At 41.3% G+C, this 16,284-nt stretch overlaps 1 protein-coding gene across 1 annotated transcript in view; it reads left to right on the top strand.

Annotated features, from left to right (window-relative positions):
- Positions 1–16,284, top strand: part of LOC107600353 (piezo-type mechanosensitive ion channel component 1-like) — a 139,389-nt gene that overhangs the window by 8,596 nt on the left and 114,509 nt on the right. The gene's annotated exons all lie outside the window — the stretch shown is intronic.

Below are 16,284 nucleotides of genomic sequence, written 5' to 3'. Positions count from 1 at the left end.
GTGTCACAGCAAAGGGTCTGAATACTTAGGACCATGTGATATTTCAGTTTTTCTTTTTTAATAAATCTGCAAAAATGTCAACAATTCTGTGTTTTTCTGTCAATATTGGGTGCTGTGTGTACATTGAGGAAAAAAAATTAACTTAAATAATTTTAGCAAATGGCTGCAATATAACAAAGAGTGAAAAATTTAAGGGGGTCTGAATACTTTCCGTACCACTGTATATATATAATTTGTGTATGTGTTACGATATAGCTAACGAGGTCATATTCAGAAGACAATGAAACCGAAACCAAATAGCATTGAAACAGGAAGTGAAGTAAACAGAAGAGAATGACAAAATAATGGTCCACATAACAGAACATAAACCTGACAATAAGATCGTTAGGCTATCATTAGCCTATATGTATAGCAGTTAGCCTAGTTGTAATCTGATTTTCTAATCTGACTGGACAAGAGACTCTATTGATATTTCCACCGGGCTGTCAGTCAGTGCAGTTACAGTCATGCGCCACAAGGTGGTGGAAAGGGACTGTCATTCAACTACACATTCAAAAACGCTGATTCATTCATTCAAAGAGACGTAAGGAAACGCGCTGTTGAAATCATTTTAACTTTGAGCACCACTTTAGAAGGCTCAGCTGACCAGCTATGCGTCGGTGCTAAAACAGAGATTTCGCTTTCCTAGGACATGACAACCTATTTTCACAAATATATATGACTCGGCCTGGAGGACAGACGCTAGTAATCGCATGCGCGCAGTCGATCTCTCTCTCATTCACTGTTTGTTTAGGCTTATTAAGTGCAAATCTACAGAGCCTCTGTACAAATCAGCATGGTACACATTATGTTGTCATTACTAACTTGTTTAATATTCAGTCCACATGCATGAAGTGTAAAATGAGAAGGGCATAACCTTATGAAAAAAGAAAACACGCGAAAATCACGGTTGTGTTTTACGTGACATCAGAGTCAGAATCCGCTTTATTCGCAAAGTGTGCGCAAACACACAAGGAATATTTTTTTTTTTTAAGAAGCTCTTGGTACATACATGCATATATATATATATATATAGACATGCATACATACATACATACATATCTGACATGAGAACAGAAACATTTAAATAAGACTTAACAATAAATAATAATGTATATGAATCTGAAACAGAATATTTATGTACAGATTTGTGTGTTATTTACTCTCTCTCTCTCTCTCTCTCTCTCTCTCTCTCTCTCTCTATATATATATATACAGCTGTATAGAAAATATGAAAACGGCGCTGTCTGATTTTCACGAGTGCACCAGCGTGCTTCCCTCGCTTGCGTCGCCTTGAGCGCTTGTTTAGTATCGCAGCTCCTCCAACTAAAATGTCCATTAAAACTTCGTTGACAAAAAGTTATTTGGTGTGCTATTTCTTATGTCCAGTAATTTGTTTCTAGTGAAGCTGATCGGAAAAACGTTGCTTAAAACAGGACAAACAAACAAAAACAGTAAAAGTACCAAGGAGTGACAAACAGAGGTGGCCATGTGTGGCGCCATCTTGACATTCTCGTTATACTGTAAATTCCATGTTCACGACTGCACTGGGACTCCCTCTGCCTCACGGAAATCATACGGCCTGAACTTAACTTGTTATAAATGCGACATACATTTATCTGCACGGAGGGATGGTGTTTGCGAATATGATTAAACACGTCGGATGTATTGCCTCCTTTTGCAGCCACTTGGCGTCCACATTTTTTGCAAATTGGCTATCCGTCCTCAAGGACAACCCCACATTTGTTTTTTTTTTATATCAGAAGTATTCCCATACTGCAGATTTTAACTTCTTTTTCGGCGGGGGATGGAAATATAGATATAGTTAAGATATAATCTGTATCTCTGCCATTTTCTCCGCTGCACATGTCTAGCCGGGCGAAAAGAAGCATATGTGCAGGTGAGATTTTTCTCTCTCATTCATTTAAAAACAAAAACGTAGATATGCAAATGTTCGTGGTATGATAACCGTGCACGTTCAAACTGTGATGAATCGTCATACCTATTCTATTGTATATAGGTCATCTGGGTCTTCGATGCCTTTGGGAACATGCCTACTTCACTTGGTCTCTTGTAGGTTAACATAATCAAGTCTTCAAAGTAGGGATGCACCGATACCACTTTTTCCAGTACTCGCCCAATACCGATACTTTTATTTTTGGTACTTGCTGATAACGAGTACCGATACCGATATTTTTATTGCATTTGTACATTTTTAAAATATTGGGTACAGAAACCAAAAGAGTATGTATAATGTTAGTTGGTTAACTTCATTTATCAAATAGACTGTTTTACTGTATATCCTTCGGTTATTTTCACACTTAATTATGCCCATTAAAATGTATTTTTGTTACTTTCACTTTTTTTGCTCTATGGTACATCTTTAATTTAATAGAATTAGAGCTGCTCCATTGCAGTGGCTCAGTACTGTAATCACGTGCTTTGCTGTAATAATGCAGGGAGCCACTCGTTATAAATCTCCTAACTGTGCTATATCAGTATCGTTGCATCCCTGCTTCAAAGTAAACATTTTAATTTACTAAAAATTTTAATTTACTTAAGATATAGAATCTTTTTTTTTCCCTCACATCCAAATTCTGCCAAGTGGAGCCTGACTGAAAATATAGCCCAAGCTTTTGCGTTGCCTGTAATTAACGTCTGAGAGCTTCTGGCGGTAAAAGGCACTTGTGCTGTTTTTAGAAGTGCAAACAGTTGGTCTGCTCTGCTTTGTAAAAATGAAATTTAGGATGACGAGAAACCAGCACAGCCCCAAAGTCTGCATTAGTCTGGAAATGGCCAGATACTGTATGTAATTTTGCCAAAGTTTGATGTAAAATATGTTCTCACATCCCACTCCAGTGAAACTAGCACCTTTTAAAAACTTTCTATTTCCCATGACTGTGTGGATGGATTTGATCTTGATAAAAATGATTGCTGCATATTCCATCATGAAATTTTCATTCACCTTAAAGGCTGATTTTTCTAACATGATAAGATAACCGGTCACACTGATAATGATTAATGAGATGGTACTGTCATAAAAAGGCTAAATTCACATTATTTTCCATGTATATGGAAAAGGCTGGTTTGCAAAATCTTTTTAAAAAGATTGATTGGCTCAGAATTTCAATGAGAAATAAGAACTGCTTAAAATGCTTAAAAATGGCGTTAAAAATTAGTAATCCCTGTATTGAATGGAGATAGCAGGTCTCACATAATTTTGCTGCCAGTGGTTGATACCGTAAAGTCCCAAATCAAACATATGTATTATTCAGGCTGTCCTTCCAGTTTTATTGCTGAAGTGGCAGTAAAACATTATCCTGTTTGTGGGTTGTGGCCATTAAACAGGAATTTAGCTTCCTGCTGTGGGCAGCATCAGAGCGGTAAACAGATAAATGTGGACCGTGCCAGAGGAGCATGGGTGCACAGGAGGCAGACTCTGACAAATTATTAGGTCTGCACCTGTTATGGTCTCACCAATTTACTTTTTAACCTCCAGAAGCAGATGAGGATCTACAATCTCACACCATTTACAATGAAGAAGCAGTAACAGTAAATTTGAATTATTTTATTACTGACTGCTTACTTCAATAATTTCTTGGGAATTTTTTTATGTTTATTAGGCTAGTATTGTTGTGTGTGAATGTATTGAATATAATATGTTTATATAACTTATATAATTTTTAGGCACTAAAAGAATAAATGACAGCAGAATTTAGCTGCAGTGTGTACATGGCCTTAGTGGGTGATATCTTATTTCACAATAACAATATACAACCGCATTCCACAACTAAATTAACCCCCGGAAAATTCTAGTAGTGACAGCTGCATTTACAAAATAATTCATACAGTGGATACAGAAGCGAACTGAACAACTAGTTGTTAATGACATATTTAAGCTCATATCAGACACATGTCTCTCTTCTCTCTTCTTTGTACGGTGCAAGAAATCACAGGGAAAGAGATACGGACTCATTCATGTAGCCAGATCTTGCTAGAAAAAAACCTGCGAACATGAACACGATCACGATACTGCAACTCGCACCTGCTGAATTCATTAACTCCGTAAACTAGGGCTGCACGATATTGAAAAAAAACTATTTTTTTCTGCAATATATATTGCGATATGAAAAAAAAAAATGAGGCTTTCCAAAAGAGCGGAGGCCCAACTTCAAAAATAGAAGAGGGACTCGATGCTCAGATTGAATGGGGCGTGCTCGTATGAACCCCCAAGGGCATTGTTAAGCTCGACCCCAAGGAAAGTGGCTCAACAGAAAGGTGGAGAGAGGCCTAACAACCTGATGCCGCAATTCAATGGAGCTCAAACGAGTGGAGGACTCGAAGAGAGAGGTCCACAAATGCTCAGTCGGGAGCGGCAGGCTCAAAGGCAACCCTCTGAGGTGAGAGGGAGCATTGGCCTTGCTTGACCCAAATAGCAGCTTATCCGGGAAGCAGCAAGCAGCCCAACTACCGGATGTCACTGCCACAGAGCTCAAGAGCGGAGGGTTCAACCCCTAGCGAGGAGAGAGAGGAACCCAACTCAACCGAAGTGACCAATAGCCAAGGGTAGAGGACCTAACTCTTGAGTCGAGAGGAGGACTCACCCAGTCTGCCCAGAACCGGCGAGCTCAACATGACCCTCCCGCAGTGAGGGGAGCACAGCCATGTCCGGGGACAGATAGATCGCAAATGGGACATCAGAAATGGGATCCTGCTAGAAGGGGATCACACATTTCTAAGGGAACAACAGGGTCCCAACATAGCTCGTTTTGCTCGCATGACATCACCGGGAACAGTCGAATAATCAACCGATGATTCACGAAGGGCAAGCATGGCTGGATTTACCAGGTTTTGCCTGACAGTCCGGTCTCTGTTAAGTGGACGCACTGGTCCCGCGTGTGCACGAGAGGCATCAATTTGCGGAATCTTCGCCCTCTTTGCTGTGAGCGGCTCCCGGTGAGAGAAGACAGCATGATGCGGTTGGCAATGCTTAATGTATGAGCCGTTGGAAACAAATCTTTTATCCTGAATGATTTTATCATGAACAACAAGCTGGATTGTCTCTTTCTGTCCGAAACCTGGCTAAAGGTAGGAGACCTGTCTCCGATGACGAAATTGCTACCACAGGGTTACTCATATTTTAACTCGCCTAGGTTTACTGGGCAAGGTGGAGGTCTGTTGTCTATTTTTAAAAAGGTTGTCGGAAAATATCGCCTGAACTCTATAATAGTTTTGAGCTGATGACTTTTGACACACTGACTAAGCCTGTGCTGGTTGCACTTGTGTATCATCCTCCAAAGCCAAACAGGGACTTTATAAACGAATTCTCTGACTTTATTAGTAAATTGGCTACACAATACGATCGTTTTTTAATTCTAGGCAATTTGAATATACAGTTGTGTTATGGGCAGAATGTGATGTCCAGAGAACGGTTAAATGTGATTAACACTTTTGATTTGACACAATGGGTCAAAGGACCAACTCATAATTTGGAACATACACTTGATTTGGTTTTATCTTTCAACTTGCACATTCAGAATGTTGTGATTGATGAGGTGGTGTTTTCTGACCATAAACCAGTGTTTTTTAATGTCTGCTTTTTGAGAGTGTTTGTACCAGAAAAATATGGTCCAGAAAAAAATAATTCCTTGACTAGTGGAGAGTTTGCCTCATTATATAAAAATCACTGTGAAACTACTCTTATTTGAAGAGGCTCTGAAGAATCTTAAGTGTTGATGAACAGGTTAATCACTTTAACGTTGTTTGTGCTGAAATCTTGGATAATGTTGCTCCTCTTAAAGTTAAAAAAAGCAAAGGCAAATATCAGCCATGGGTAAATGATTCTACACGGATACTTGGACAAAAGGCTCAACAGGCCGAGAGGAGATGGAAAAAACATAAACTGCAGATTCACTATGAAATTTTCAGAGAATCTCTATTGACTTTTATGAAGGCTGCTAGATGTGTTAAACACAAATATTGCTCTGATGTGATATCGCAAAATGCAAATAATTCTAAAATTGTATTCAAGATTTTAAATTCAACCATAAATCCTGTACAAACTAGGTATCCTGATCCTTCCACTACTAAGTGTGAAGAGTTTCTTAATTTTTTTAATAGGAAAATTGTTGATTTACATTCTAAGACTCCCTCTTTGACCTGTTGCCATCTGGTCGACGCTACAGAGCACTGAACACCAGAACGACCAGACACAGGAACAGTTTCTTCCCTCAGGCCATCCATCTCATGAACACTTGACAATAACCGTGGAACACACACTATTTATTCACTCATACACTTATTTATCTAACACTCATACTCAGCCTACACCTCAAATTTGCACATAATATACAGTACCTGTACATACAAAAAAAAAACTGTCTATTGTAATATACCTGCACACACAATTGTCAATTTATATATTTTTATTCCTTATTTACTTGTTCTATTTTTTTTTTTATTATCTGTGTTTTTTTTGTTCTGTCACTGTCATTCTGTTACACTGTGGAAGCTTCTGTCACGAAAACAAATTCCTTGTATGTGTAAACATACCTGGCAAAACAGCTCATTCTGATTCTGATTCTGATAAGACACGGAAACCGCTAGTAGCTCCGTCTGTTGACTTAGCTTCTGCCTGCTGCATGGAATGGACAGAATTCCACCCTATTACGTTTCCAGTTTTGGTGGACACTGTGAAGCATCTTAAATCTTCTTCATCAAAAGATGATGTTATGTCTCCTTGCCTTTTCAAACAGGTTTTTGAGAGTGTTGGGACTACTGTGCTGAATTTAATTAACAACCGTCTCAGTCAGGGCATCTGTCCAGTTGGTTTTAAGCATGCTACAGCTCCCAGTTTTAAAAATGCCCAGTCTGGCAGTGGAGGAAATAAATAATTATAGACCAATTTCAAACCTACCTTTCCTTGCCAAGATATTAGAGAAACTTGTCTTTAAACAACTACAATCTTATATGACCTTAAATGCAATATGTGAGCCTTTTCAATCCGGTTTTAAGTCTGGTCATAGTACTGAGACAGTGTTGGTTAAAGTGATAAGTGACATCTATCTATCAACAGACAATGGCGAAAGTGTTATTTTAATTCTGCTTGATCTTAGTGCGGCATTTGATATGGCGGATCATAGGATTTTAATTGAGCGCCTTGAACATTGGGGCGGCCTAAAAGGCAATGTGCTGAAATGGTTTGAATCTTATCTTACGTATAGGTATTTTTCAGTGAGAGTTGGGAACTTTAATTCTTCAAGATTGTATCTTCCCTGGGGAATTCCACAAGGGTCAATTTTGGCGCCATTGCTGTTTTCCCTCTATATGCTACCTTTGGGGGCTATATTTAGAAAACACAAAGTATCATTCCACTGCTATGCAGATGATACTCAGATCTATCTACCCGTGAGAGAGTCAAACCCAGATTCTATAAAGGTGTTAGTAGCTTGTTTACAGGAGGTAAAGGCCTGGATGGCTGCTAATTTTTTGTTGCTTAATGAAAATAAAACTAAGGTTATTGTTTTTGGCCCTAAGAATCAAGAAGGGACTCTGTGTTTAAATTCAACGCACCTGGCTGGCTTTTTGAAAACCCATGTGAAAGACTTGGGCTTCGTTTTGGATAGTGAATTAAAGATGGACAGGCAAATAAACACAGTGGTGAGATCTTGTTTTTTTCATTTCCGTCTATTAGCAAAGACAAAACCATTTTTATCTACCAGTGATTTGGAGAAAGCCATTACGGCTGTCATTTTCCCTCGAATGGATTACTGTAACTCCCTTTAATTTGGAGTTGATTGTGGTGCACTGGGGCGCCTACAGAGAATCTAGAACGCAGCGGCGAGAATGATTAAGTCTGCAAAAAAACATGACTCAGTCACTCCATTACTTGCATCACTAAATTGGCTGCCGGTACAGCTTAAAATTATTCATAGGATTCTTATTTTCGTTTTTATGGCCCTTCACAATTTAGCCCCTGAGTATTTATCAAGTATGATATCAGTTTATACTCCTACGAGATCTCTGAGGTCCGAAAATCTCCTTTGTGTTACTAGGACAAAATACAAACACAGGGGCGATAGAGCCTTTTTGCGAGCCGGTCCAAAACTGTGGAATGACCTCCCTCATATATTATTCTCCACCAATAAGCTGGTGTGTGGTGGGCATTCTGGCGCACTATGGCTGCCGCCGCATCATCCAGGTGGATGCTACACACTGGTGGTGGTTGAGGAGATACCTTATGGCCCTTCACAATTTAGCCCCTGAGTATTTATCAAGTATGATATCAGTTTATACTCCTACGAGATCTCTGAGGTCCGAAAATCTCCTTTGTGTTACTAGGACAAAATACAAACACAGGGGCGATAGAGCCTTTTTGCGAGCCGGTCCAAAACTGTGGAATGACCTCCCTCATATATTATTCTCCACCAATAAGCTGGTGTGTGGTGGGCATTCTGGCGCACTATGGCTGCCGCCGCATCATCCAGGTGGATGCTACACACTGGTGGTGGTTGAGGAGATACCCCCTGACAATGTAAAGTGCTTTGAGTGCCTAGAAAAGCGCTATATAAATGTAATGAATTATTATTAATTATTATTATTATTAGATCCGTTAACTCACTACCGGTTTTCAAAGCTGTGTTAAAAGCACATATTTTAAAGACTAATGAGGAGTTGTTGTGATGCAGGTTTAGTTATTCTAAATTGTGCCTATGTTGTTATGCGATTTGTGTTGTTATTTGTGACTGTTTGTTTTTATGTAATTTTATTGTGATATTGTGAAGCACTTTGGGCAACCTGGTGTTGTATTAAACTGTGCTATATAAACAAACAAACAAACAAACATACTGGGGAGCAACTCATAGCTAACCCTCCAGAGATGGGAGCACTTCTCAGCTCGACCAGAAGGGGGCGCTAGATTAGAAGGGGTAACCCAGCAGGGCCCAATAAGTGACAGTCCACTGGTGCAGCTCGACACGGTCTCATGCTCTCTATCTCGATAGAGAGCGTGGGTCCCATATAACAAGACCCGATAGAATCTGAAGAAATAGCGGGACCCAATAACCATTCATGCGTATAGAGCTTACTGTTTCTCAGAGCAGAAGCACAAAAGAGGGGTTTCCACAGAAAGAGAAATCCCTCTTACCTTAGGGAATGCAGTGTACTCCAGCCCAGTCCACAGAGGGGCGATTACTGGTTCAACCATAAGGGCAGTGTGACAGTGAGGACCCACAGGCCCGACCGTCTATGGAGCGTTGAGCTCCTCAACGCCTCAGCGAGAGGAGCTCTAGCTCAGAGAACATGCATGAAGGTTAAGGAACGACTCAAATCTTTGGAGACCCCTCAGGGTAAGAAATGAGTAGCGCACCCTGGCCAGAGGATAGGGAGCATGTCTCACAAGCATGTACTCAGAAGCGTATTAGCCCATGAGAAGGACCGGCAGGTCCTGAGGTTGCAGCGTTATACTGGGGACCCGATGCTGGGAGGCTTCCTCAGACGCCCAGGCTGCATGACCAAGCCAAAGATGAGGGCTATCACCAGCCTGAATTCAGAACTGATGAGTGAAACCATCACTGTAATCGGTCAACAGCAGGAGGTCCTGGCTTAGCAGGTGGGTCAAACCTAAAAGTCAGAAAACGGAACAGGTCCGAGTAGCGTTGCAGAGAAAGGCTAGCATCAAATACACAAGAACTAGCAGTAGAGTAGATGAAAATGGATCGTACTCACCAACCATGGCTCCCGCACATGACTCATGGATATAGGCTGGAGGTGAAGTCCTCCTCCTCTTGCCTGACACCCTTAGACCCAAGCTCCTTTTGAGCCCTACCCACAGGCAGGGGAGGGGCGCAAGTCACAACACTAGTCTTCTGAGCCCGCCCTTGATCCTTAGATCGAGACGGGCCAGGACCCCTTTGATATTCAGGCTCAGACCTGGACCTTCGTGGAATGATGCATTTAAAGGCAGCCGGGCACGTCTTGGCCTCCTTAAACTTCTCGGCCTCCATCTTGACGGAAGTGCCGAAAAGCTCAGAAGGGGAAACCAGCGCATCAAAAAGAAAGTCCTTCTCTTTTGACCCTATATCCACCGGACTCACCCACAGATGTCTCTCTGTAACCACCATGGCCGCCATGGATCTGCCAATGGCAGTGGCGTCCTGCTTAGTGGCATGGAGAGCAAGATCTGTGGTGCAACGCAACTCAGTCACCATCGGGGGATAGACCCTGGCCTTTATCCAGGTCTTTCAGCAGATCAGCCTGATATGCCAGAATCACCACCATGGTGTGCAACGAGGCTGCAGCTTGACCTGCTGCCAAGTATGCCCTGCTATTCAAACAAGATGTATCCTGAAGGGGTTTGGATGGCAGAGAGGGAGCTAAACACGCTCTGCCCAAGCACTAGATTACCTTGGAAATCAAGCGAGAACGGAAACCGCTGCCGCGAATGCATCGCTATTCCTGCGAGAAGCGAACGCACTCATGCAAACACTATCTACAAACTCGGGTAAATGGTGAAGTACTCGCCTCCCCCTCAGTAGTCCCGCAAATGCATCAGGATGAGCACAAGCCGTCTCCTCGTGAGACGAGCGTGTTCAATTCGTGCTTATCCCTCACAAGAAATAAGCTTTGATCCTTTGAGAGCTAAACATACTTGCTCTTCACCACGCACACACAGCACGTGAGCCATGTGAAACTGCGGCTATCAGAGCAAAGACTCTGGAGAGAGAACATGCACTCCTAGTCGTGCTTAGCTTAACGCTAACATAAATAATCAGTGAAGACGAAGAAGAGGATGACGTGTTCTCCCGGCGCCCTTTTATACTGTGGTCGTGCCAGGTGATGACGTCACAGGCTGTCACCGGCCAATGTTATTGTTGTGTTTAGATGTATGCTTCAGGCACCGGTCACGCTGAAGGCGTTCCCCAATGCGACGCCTAGAGGACGCAGTTCGAAGTTCCCTCAGAAGGGAACCAGTCAGTTTAGATTTACAAACTGGACACATTGTTGCTTTGTGACACAGTCGTTGCCAGTAAAAGCAAACAAGTCTTTTTTCAGGAACTACTTTCTGTAAATGAGTGGCATCAACTTTAAGTCAAGTTCATCTGCGCCACTGGGAGAACTTTAAATGTTTTTTAAAGCTTTTAAAGGGGTCATATGATGCGATTTAAATTTTTTCTTTCTCTTTGTAGTGTTACAAGCTCTTGGTGCATAAAGAAGATCTGTAAAGTTGCAAAGACTAAAGTCTCAAATCCAAAGAGATATTCTTTATAAAAGTTAAGACTTGTCCACGCCCTCCTAAAACGGCTCGTTTAAACACACCCCCACATGTCTACGTCACTGTGTGGGAATATTTGCATAACACCGCCCAAATGTTCATGCAAAGAAAGAAGGCGTAACTTTTATTCTCGCTGTAATATTGTTGTTGCCGCCGTGTTTGTAAAGCTGCTGTGTGTTTCATTGTGAAAGCGAAACTACTTTGTTTGGCCTTCCAAAAGAGGATGATATCCGCTTCGTCATGCCTAGAGCTTATCCGTGCTGGTCGCCAAGGAAATAAATCAATTTCATGCTGTGGATTGCCGGATCGGCTTTCACCATGGACGAAGTGGAGTCCAGCCCGGGGTCGTCACATGTGGTTGCCGCACACCCGCCAGCCGCGCCGTTCTCAAGGCTCCGGCTCCTCTCACTCAAGCCCGCCATGTGTGACGCTGTGTGACACATTTTATGGAAGACTGTTTCCTGAACCTGCAGAGTAGCATGCAATGGGTCTGTGCTCAAAGGCTGTTCTATAAAGTGGGGCAGTTCCAACTTTGCAAGGACAATCTGGCGCTTCTGACTCACAGCCTGTAAGGACATTTTTTTATATTTAAATAATTTTCCACTGATAATTCAAACGCCAGTAGCACTTGTTGTTTGTCGTTTCTCCTATCACAAATGCAGACATGGTTTTATGTTTATGCGGCGCAATATGCAATGCTTAAAAACACAGTATAAGTCATTATAATCAGTAATTATGTCCCCACTGGATGCAACAAAGGCCTCATTTGTAATGGGTTTTATTGGTTTTGTCTCGCCGTGCCGGGAGATGGCATCACAGTGTGTTAAGGGGCGTAACATTTCCATCACATGCTTGAGGTATTCAGCCAATCACAACGCACTGGATAGCTGGCCAATCAGCATGCACCTCGCTTTTCAGACAGATGAGCTTTGTAAAAATCGACGTGTTTCAGAAAGGCGGGGCATAGAGGAGCAACAATAATGTACATTAGGTGTAAAATATGTTTTTGTTTAAAATAAGGTGTTATTTTAAACTTAAACCGCATAAACCCATTTCATTACACCAAATACACAAAATAATGTTCTTTTTAGCAACATCATATGGCCCCTTTAAAAACTTTTTTTAAAACCTTTGTCGTCTCATGTTCCTTCACCCACACTCTGATCTCGAAGGGAAGAACCCGGAGTAACTGTTCCAGGACTATTATCTCATCGACCTCCTTTCGTAATAGCTCCTGTAGACAACGCTGTCTCTCACTGCTCTCTCTGCTTTTGTGCACTCAGGGAATCACGCATAGCAGCATACATCCCACCTCCAGATGTTGCAGCAGGAGAGAGGGTTTTGACTTGAGGTGACATGGACTTGGGATGAACGGATGGGAGATCCTCCTGTCTCTCCTCCTCTGTAGAGTCAACAGTGTCCCAGGCCATATCCTTGTCAGCCACAGCTTTGGTCTGGGAGCGAAGCCCCACCCTAGGCTTCCTGCCTCTCATCACAGACTTGCAAGTAGCCATCCCACTTTTGACACCAAATGTGAGACAGTGGGGCTTTGCAGACCTGATATCAGGTGAAAATGAGTTCACACCCACAAAAAAAATCCCCCAAAAATGATGCCAATACTCGCAGAGGTCTTATAATGTAAAGTGATGGTTTATCTACAGTGCTTGAGAGGTGAAACAGTCCCAGTAGGAAAACGACCAAAGCTAAATGCAAAGTAACAAAAAAACATTGTGCAAAAGATCAAACAAACAGAGATAAATATTCTTCTTTGGTTAAAACCATTACAAACAGAAATAAGGTAAGTATTTAGGTAAGTATTTACATATTCACAATAGCACATACATTTATATACACATATGAACTAACAAAATATTTGCAGAAACAAAATTCAGTCAAGATAACAAATACAAATATAGACACAAATAATAATAAATATAACAACAACGCCACATTTCCATAACTCCCCTTATTAACACAAACAATGGACGAGCCAGCTTCAGGTTGCTTTGCACCGACACACAGCAACACTAGCATTATTTATCCAGGCTGCTGGCTGGCGATCGATTTTGGCCAGCCAATGGCGGAAACGCGGCACAAAAGAACAGCAACACAGATCCTGTCAAGCACCAAACACAGGTAAGTATTATGATAACAAAACAAAACAAAAATCGAAAGGAAACAGCAGAGGAGGAAAAGGTAAAATATGGTGTGTGTGTGTGTGTGTGTGTGTGTGTTTAAGTTCTGCACTAACTGACAGGTGCAGGTTACTTTGTTACAACAACTATCAGTAATAATGCCAGGTATGGATTGTTAATCTCTGGGAACTGCACTGCTGGAAGCAGATCACACTTAAACTCTCATTCACACATGTATGCTGCTCCAAAAGCACTGAGTACTAGTGTTTTGGAGGCTCCCTGGATTTGATGGAGAAGTCACAAATTTCCTCTTAACTAATCCTTGAAGTACGACACTTTCTCAAAAAGGTGTTGAGTTGTTTCTTCTGAAGACGTCGACAGTGTTCAATTTTCAAACAGAAATTTAGAGTTTTACTTTAAATTCTGGTCATTGCAGCTTATTGTTGCCCATTTGGACAGGAAAAGACCATCTGACTTGCATGTATAAAACTTTCAGATGCTCAGTGCCATGAACACCGCAAATGTTGGCAAATCCAGTGACTGGTTCTTCCTTGGAAGTGCTTATTGTAGCAGTTTGAGAACTAATAAACATAACTTTTGTTTCCTGGCAGACTGATATAAAGCTGTGCGTCCTCACACCCGGAAGTTGTGTAAAGCCAGCCAGTCTGATTGCTGTTTTAAAAGAGCTCTTGCTACTTTTGATTGCAGTATGCTGCTGATGATTTGTGGGTAGCCTCTGGGCATGTCATCTGAAGCTGAGACTAGAGCTCTGCTAACAGATACCAGGGTTGGTTATTTAAATGATAAATACTTGGGACTTAAGGGGTGTTCACACTGACTGCCATTAAATTACGAGAGGTCGCCAGGTCACTGTAGTGTTGATTTCTAATATGTGTTCCTAACTGACTGCTGTATCCAACTATATCAGGCAGTGGATCATGTGAGCTTCACTATTTCCACTCCCATTGGTCATTTATATGAAATTGCTAATTTTCACCGAAAATAAATTTGGTTGCTCTGTGATTTTGTGATCAATTGCTCAGTCTTGTGTTCTTACATATTACTGTATCTCTTCTGAAGTGATTCAATAGCTTTGTGTGAGGGGAAAATGCTGATTTTTAAAAATGTATGTTTTCTATGAAATCTCTGTTTGTAATTGCAGGGGGGAAATTACCAGCACATCTTTTTGAATTTTCTGTTTTTGTGTTCCACAGAAGAAAGATAGAAATTCATAAGGGTTTGGAACAACATGGTGGAGTGTGAATGAAATAATTTTTATTTTAGAGGGAACAATTCCTTTAAAACCCTTTACCCTCAAATGTGGCCTCCAGTAGAAGGCCAGCTGTAAATATGAGTACAGTCTACTCGTTTTACTTTTTTGATTATTATAGTCACTACGTTTTCATGCACCCAAATAATCCATTAGCATTCAGCATGATGCTTTAATCGGACCAAGAAGCCTTCATGCAAATACTTCAGTCAATCTGATCGAAATCGATCCAAAGGTAATTTCGATCAGATTGGAAGGGGTCGTGTTGTTGACCTGAAATAATCCGATCAATCAGATATCACTGTTGGATTCAAAAATACTTTGTGCACATGTGCAGTGCTGTAATATGTATGTTTATGAACTGGTCAGTGAATGAGACTTAATATGTACTAAACATTTGCAAAAAAATGTGTTCGGATTAAATGTCGGCTTTCTTCTTGGGTATGTAAACAAGGCAAACATGACAATTATACTCACGGTAGCTCCGATGACATGCATACACAGTGCACCGTGGCAACCGGGCACTATGCACGTGCTGAAGTTTTGTTTGGAATACATATAATGCACATGTAAATGAATATGTGAATTGGATTGCAATGTTTAGGGTTCATATAAACGAAACTTTAAGAATCTGAAATCAGATTGGATTCATTCAGGTTTATTGCATGTCAACATGAGGTGCATGAGGTGAATGTTGAGAGCAGACATGTCCACAAGTCTTTCATCTGAAGTCTGAGTCAAGTCTCAAGTCTTTAAGCTGGAGTCGGATTTCAAGTCTCGAGTAGGGCTGGGTATCGTTCAAAAATGTTCGATATCGATACCGATACCTTGACTTCGATACCGGTTCCTGAACGATACTTTTTTCCAATACCAATTTTATGAAATCAATTTTAACAAGATTACATTATCTAAAAAAAAAAAAAAAAAAGGTTTTATTTTTCAGCTTGTTGATGTTTATACAAACTCAAAGACTCATCTCCTGAGCCACTGCACAAAGGAACAAAATGTAACCAACACAATAAATCAGTGCAAATAGTTTAATAAAGCTCAAATAGTCTTCAGTTTACACATCTGTTAGGCTACATTTACACTAGTGCGTGTTCGTTTTTAAAACACATAGCTCAGACAGAATCATGACTCTCCATTGGAAATGAATGACTGAATGACCGGTCTGTCGCTTGTCGTTTATCGGAGATAGTGGAAAGCCGGCTTGAAACACAGTGGAAATGCCAGTATGACGAGGATCGTTTTCATTTTAAAACATAAATGCACCAGTGTAAATGTAGCCTTACATCTAAGGGGGCTGGGACGCATTCGCACTACAGCCTCACGTATGCGCGACATCTCTGAGTGTAACCGGTGTAAACTAGTAGGTGTGTTCGACTTGACGCGTACTGACTGTGCAGACCGATCGGTGTATTACAGTACCATGAGAACTAAAGAGAGCAGACTGCTCTGTGCGCTTTCGAATCGCTCTCACGGATGTCACAACACTGGTCGATCTGCGCCGCACCTCTTCTAGTCTAACACATCGGCTAGTGCTGCAGGCTTATTGGCTCACTGATGCT

Source organism: Sinocyclocheilus grahami, unplaced genomic scaffold (genome assembly GCF_001515645.1).
Source record: "Sinocyclocheilus grahami isolate Dianchi unplaced genomic scaffold, SAMN03320097.WGS_v1.1 scaffold282.1, whole genome shotgun sequence".
Classification (NCBI taxonomy): domain Eukaryota; kingdom Metazoa; phylum Chordata; class Actinopteri; order Cypriniformes; family Cyprinidae; genus Sinocyclocheilus; species Sinocyclocheilus grahami.
The sequence above is the reverse complement of the archived record's forward strand: the minus strand, read 5'-3'. Positions and strand labels throughout refer to the sequence as shown.